Here is a 5718-nt window from a genome sequence, read left to right on the forward strand (position 1 = left end):
CATTTTTTCTTTCTTTAAAAATTACCTAGTCTACAGACTTCAAAATTTTAGCATCTGTGATAGGTGTGAAATGGTATCTCACTATTATAACTTACCTTCCTGCTTACTAGTGACCTTGAACATAAATAGATGTTTTTGATTTGCCTTTACAAATCTTGTGAATTGCTTGTTACATATCCTTAGCCCGTTTTTTTCTATTCGTTTGTCTTCTCTTACTGATTTGTAGGGAATCTTTAAATATTCCACACACTAATATTTGTCACTTTTATAGGCTTGGAAATACCTTCTTCTTGTCTGTCTCTTAACCTTTTTTTTTTTTTATTTATTTTTGGCTGCGTTGGGTCTTCGTTTCTGTGCGAGGGCTTTCTCTAGTTGTGGCAAGCGGGGGCCACTCTTCATCGCAATGTGCGGGCCTCTCTTGTTGTGGAGCACAGGCTCCAGACGCGCAGGCTCAGTAGTTGTGGCCCATGGGCCCAGTTGCTCTGTGGCATGTGGGATCCTCCCAGACCAGGGCCCGAACCCGCATCCCTGCATTAGCGGGCAGATTCTCAACAACTGCGCCACCAGGGAAGCCCCTGTCTCTTAACCTTTTTATAGTGTATTTTCTAGTTATGAAAGTTTTGTTTATTTTCTATTTTATTATTTTTCGCTGTGTTGGGTCCTCGTTGTGTCTTTGTTGCTGCACATGGGCTTTCTCTAGTTGTGGCGAGCAGGGTCTACTCTTCGTTGCAGTGTGCAGGCTTCTCATTGCAGTGGCTTCTCTTGTGGTGCATGGGCTTCAGTAGTTGCAGCACGTGGACTCAATAGTTGCAGCGCGTGGGCTTCAGTAATTGCTATGTGCGGGTTCTAGTGTGCACGGGCTCTAGAGCACAGGCTCAGTAGTTGTGGTGCACAGGTTTAGCTGCTCCATGGCATGTGGGATCTTCCCGGACCAGGGATCAAACTCGTGTCCCCTACATTGGCAGGCGGATCTTAACCACTGTGTCACCAGGGAAGTCCCGCAAGTTTCTAAATGTCATGTTTATCAATCTCCCTGACGCTTTGTGTGTTTTTGTTTGTTTGTTTGTTTCCGGTACGCGGGCCTCTCACTGTTGTGGCCTCTCCCTTTGCAGAGCGCAGGCTCCAGATGCACAGGCTCAGTGGCCATGGCTCACGGGCCCAGCCGCTCCGTGGTATGTGGGATCTTCCCAGACCGGGGCACGAACCCGTGTCCCCTGCATCGGCAGGGGGATTCTCAACCACTGCGCCACCAGGGAAGCCCGCTTTGTGTGTTTTAATCTTTGAAAAATCATTTTCTATTCCAAGATTGCAAAAATAAGCCTATATTTTCTTCTAAAACTTTTTCACAGTCTTTTTTTTTTTTTGGCTGCACTTGGTCTCCATTGCTGCATGCGGGTTTTCTCTAGTTGTGGCGAGCAGGGGCTACTCTTCATTGCAGTGCGTGGGCTTCTCAGTGCGGTGGCTTCTCTTGTTGCAGAGCACAGGCTCTAGGCACGTGGGCTTCAGTAGTTGTGGCTCGTGGGCTCTAGAGCGCAGGCTTAGTTGCTCTGCAGCATGTGGGATCTTCCCGGACCAGGACTCGAACCCGTGTCCCCTGCGTTGGCAGGTGGATTCTTAACCACTGTGCCACCAGGGAAGCCCTTTCACATAGTCTTTAGTCCACTTAAATTTGTGTTTGATCATGGTGTAGGATAGGGTTCTGGTTTTCTTTTTCCATTTTGATAGTTCCAGCACCATTTATTGATTAGGTTAGGTCATCCTTTCCCCACTGATTTGAAATGAGATTTGTCATATAACAAGTTCCTACATATAAATGGGCTAGAATCAGAAGTCTGTTGTGACAAGCATCTTCCCTGCCCCCAGGACATGCATACACACATACTCCTTTTTCTTCTTTAGAATTTTCTTGAATATTCTTGGCCTTTTACTCTTTTACTGTAATCTGGATTTTAGGATGAGTCTGTCAGTTTCTATGGAAAACTACCATGTTTGGCTTTAATCGGAACAGCATGTAGTTTATAGAGTAATTAGGGGGAAGAGTTGATGTATTTAAGAATGTTTTCTTCCTATCTGGAACATGGTATCCCTTCATTTTTTTGGACTTCTTTTATGTCCTTAGATAAAATCTTATAATTGCTTCACGTAGCTTTCGCATATCCTTTGTTGGTCTTTAAAACTGGCTGTCACACACACAAAAAAAAAACTGGCTGTCTTCTCAGGTACCTTGCAGTCTTAATGCTATTGTAAATGGACTCCTTTAACCCAGTTTTATCACAACATTGCCTTGGGACACTTTAAACTGTGGGAGGAGCAGTTCTTCAATCTGCCCCAAGTGTACTCCCGGGAATCACCCTCCGACTGACACTCAGTAGATGCTGAATATCTCCAGTGTGTTACGTGATGGACCACAGAGAACAGACCCCATCCCTGCCTCCATGGGGCTTACACTCTAGGGAGGGAACCAGACATTAAATAGTCCCACAGGTGTTATTGACATTCTGCTTTCCTATGAAAAGAAGATATGTATTGCTATGAAAACATGAAAAGGGGACAGTCTGCACAGTCTGGAAGGGTGCTGAAAGATGAACAGCTGTTAATAGGCAAAACAATTGTAGGAAAAGCAGGTGCATAGGCCCAGTGGCAGGAGAGAACATGCCTCATTTGAGAAACTAGAAGAGGAAACTGGTGTGGCAAAGAACAATGGGATGTTGGGAACAGATGAAGAACAGGCAGGAGCGAGACAGGGGCCTCACAGCCCCACTTAGGGATTTTGGTTTTTGTCCTGTGAGCAGTGGGAAGCCATTGAAGGATTTTTAAGCAAAGGGATGACATGATTAAATTTGCATTTTTAAGAGCCCCCTTTGGCTTCCATGTAGAGAATGGTTTGAGGCACAAGTTCACATGGTGATGATGGAAAGACATGAACGTACTTGAGAAATTTGGAAGTAAAATCACAGGACTTGTAGATGGATTAGATACGCGGATTGAAGAACCGGGGAGTGGGGATGATTCCTGAGATTCTGACTGGAACTAGATGCCTAGTGATGGTGTTTGTGGAGGTTGGAAACAAAGGAAAGGAGTATATTTGCTCAGGAGGAAGAAAATCATGTTGGGCTCTGAATGTGTTGGGTTAGGTTGAGGTGTTTATGAGACATTCAAGTAGAGATGTCAGGTAAGCAGTTGTATATATACCTGGAGCTTGGAGGAGAGGTTGGGCTAGAGATTTAAATGTGGAAGGCACTGGCATATTGGTAGTAACTAGAACTGTGCGAGTGAATGAGATCACATCAGGTAGAAATGTGGAGGGAAAAGAGAAGGTGGCAGTGTAGGGCTGAGCTTTAAGGAAAACTGACTTGGACCTGTAGATGATGAACCTGCAAAGGAGTCAAAGATGGAAAACCAGGAGAATGGGATGTCCTGAAAGTAGAAGAATTTGTATTAAGGGAGTGATCAGTAGCATCAAATATTGCTGGGAGGTCAGGTTAGAATTGGACTTAGCCACACTATTGTCACTGAGGGGGGGACTTCCCTCCAGTTCCTATTCTGTGAAGGACACCAACAGAGGGAAAGACAAGAGTGCTAGGACCAGAATACAGGATTGGAGGAAGGCAGGCATTTGTGTAGGCATGGAAGAGACAAGCTCAGAGTGCAAAGAACCAGCTGGGCACCATAAAGGCTCAAAGCCTCTGCTAAGCTGGAGAGAACCATGCAAAAAACAAGGGTCAGACACCAAGTAAGGGAGTCAGGTTATTGTCACTCAGCTTTTAGCCTTGACAGAGAAGACACTGCTCCTCAAGCAGACTGTGTCCCCCTGGGGTGGCTGTTGGAGGGTCCAGCACATAGATTATCAAGCATATGACTATCCTTGCTGGGGAGGCCCTTCTGAACAGCAGCAAGTATAGATCCATCATGACCCCCTATTTCAGCCTTTCTGATAGTTTTCAGATTTTTCTAATATAAATTGTTTTATAAGAAACCCTCGGGGCTTCCCTGGTGGCGCAGTGGTTGAGAATCCGCCTGCCGATGCAGGAGACGCGGGTTCGTGCCCTGGTCCGGGAAGATCCCACATGCCGCGGAGCAACTAAGCCCGTGAGCCATGGCCGCTAGGCCTGCGCGTCCGGAGCCTGTGCTCCGCAATGGGAGAGGCCACAACAGTGAGAGGCCCGCATACCGAAAAAAAAAAAAAAAAAAAAAAAAAAAAAAAAAAAAAAAGAAACCCTCCATGCAACTCCAGTGTGGAATAGATACTACGGAATTGCAGTTGAGGCAAGGACAGGCCATCCCCTACCTTTTTATAGAATCCCAGGGACCTGAGGAATGCATCTGAAAGCCTTAGGTCATTCTGGATTTTCCAGTACATTTGGCCAAGGGAGATTTAGGCTGGATGGGTTTTGCCTCTGGGATACCGCCTTATAAGCAGAATTATCAGAGTGTAACTGCTGGTGTATTTTCTGAAGATCTGGGGGGTACTTTATTGCTGAGTAGTACTCCATTGTCTGGAGGTTAACAGTTTATACATTCACCTGTTGAAGGACATTTGGGTTGTTTTCACTTTTTGGTGATTATAAATTTATGTACAGGTTTTTGAACGTAAGTTTTCATTTGTCTAAGGAGTGAAATTTCTGGCTTAAATGATTAAGTGTATATTTAAGAAACTGCTACTGTTTTTCACAGTGGCTGCACCATTATGCATCCCCATCAGCAATGAATGAGGGTTCCAGTTGCTCTGTATCCTTGTCAGCACGTATTGTCACTGATTTTAATTTTAGCCATTCTGATAGGTGTGTAGTGGTATCTCCTTGTAGGTTTTTTTCCCTTAATTAAACAAGGATTGTATTTATTTTAAAATTACATATCATACTCAAGCTGCCCTCAAATGTAATTTAATTTTCCATTATCTACATTTTAATCCTTGTACTTTTAATTTGCATTTTTAAAATGGCTAACAATGTTGTCGTGTACATATTCGCCCTTCTTATACTATCCTATTTGGTGAAGTGGCTGTTCGAGTCTTTTACCCACTTATAAGTTGAGTTGTTTCCTTATTGCGGAGTTTTGAGAGTTTTTATATGTTCTAGATAAAGGCCTGTGTTGGATATTATTTGCATATATTGTCTCCCAGTCTGTAGCTTGTCTTTTCATCCCCTTAACAGATTCTTCTATGGAGCAAAAGTTTTAAATTTTGATTAAGTCCAAATTATCATGCTTTTGTTGTCAGGTCTCAGAACTCTTTGCCTAATTCCAGGTCATGAAGATTCTCTTCCATGGCTTCTTCTGAAAGCTTCACAGTTTTGTGTTTTACATTTAGATCTATGATCCATTTTGGGTTACTTTTTACATAAAATGTGAGGCTTAAAATGGTTTAGGTTTTTGGGTTTTTGTGTGCCAATTTTTTCAACAATTTGTTTGAAGACTATCATTTCTCCATAGAATTGCTTTTACATGTTTGTGAAACGTCAGTTGGCCGTGTTTATTACCGTCCTCTCTATTCTGCTCCTTTGATCTGTCAGTCCCTTCACCGATACCATAACCATCTTGACTATTGTACCTTTATATTAACCTTAAAATAAGGTAGTATGAGTTCTCTAACTTTAGTTTTTCAAAATTATTTTAGTTATTCTAGTTCTCTTACCTTTCCATAAATTTCAGAATCAGCTTATCTACAAAAAATACTGCTGGGATTATGATTAGAAGGCCAGGTGGGTATTTAAATGGCAT

The sequence above is a fragment of the Kogia breviceps genome, chromosome 4 (genome assembly GCF_026419965.1).
Source record: "Kogia breviceps isolate mKogBre1 chromosome 4, mKogBre1 haplotype 1, whole genome shotgun sequence".
In the NCBI taxonomy this organism is placed as follows: Eukaryota; Metazoa; Chordata; class Mammalia; order Artiodactyla; family Physeteridae; genus Kogia; species Kogia breviceps.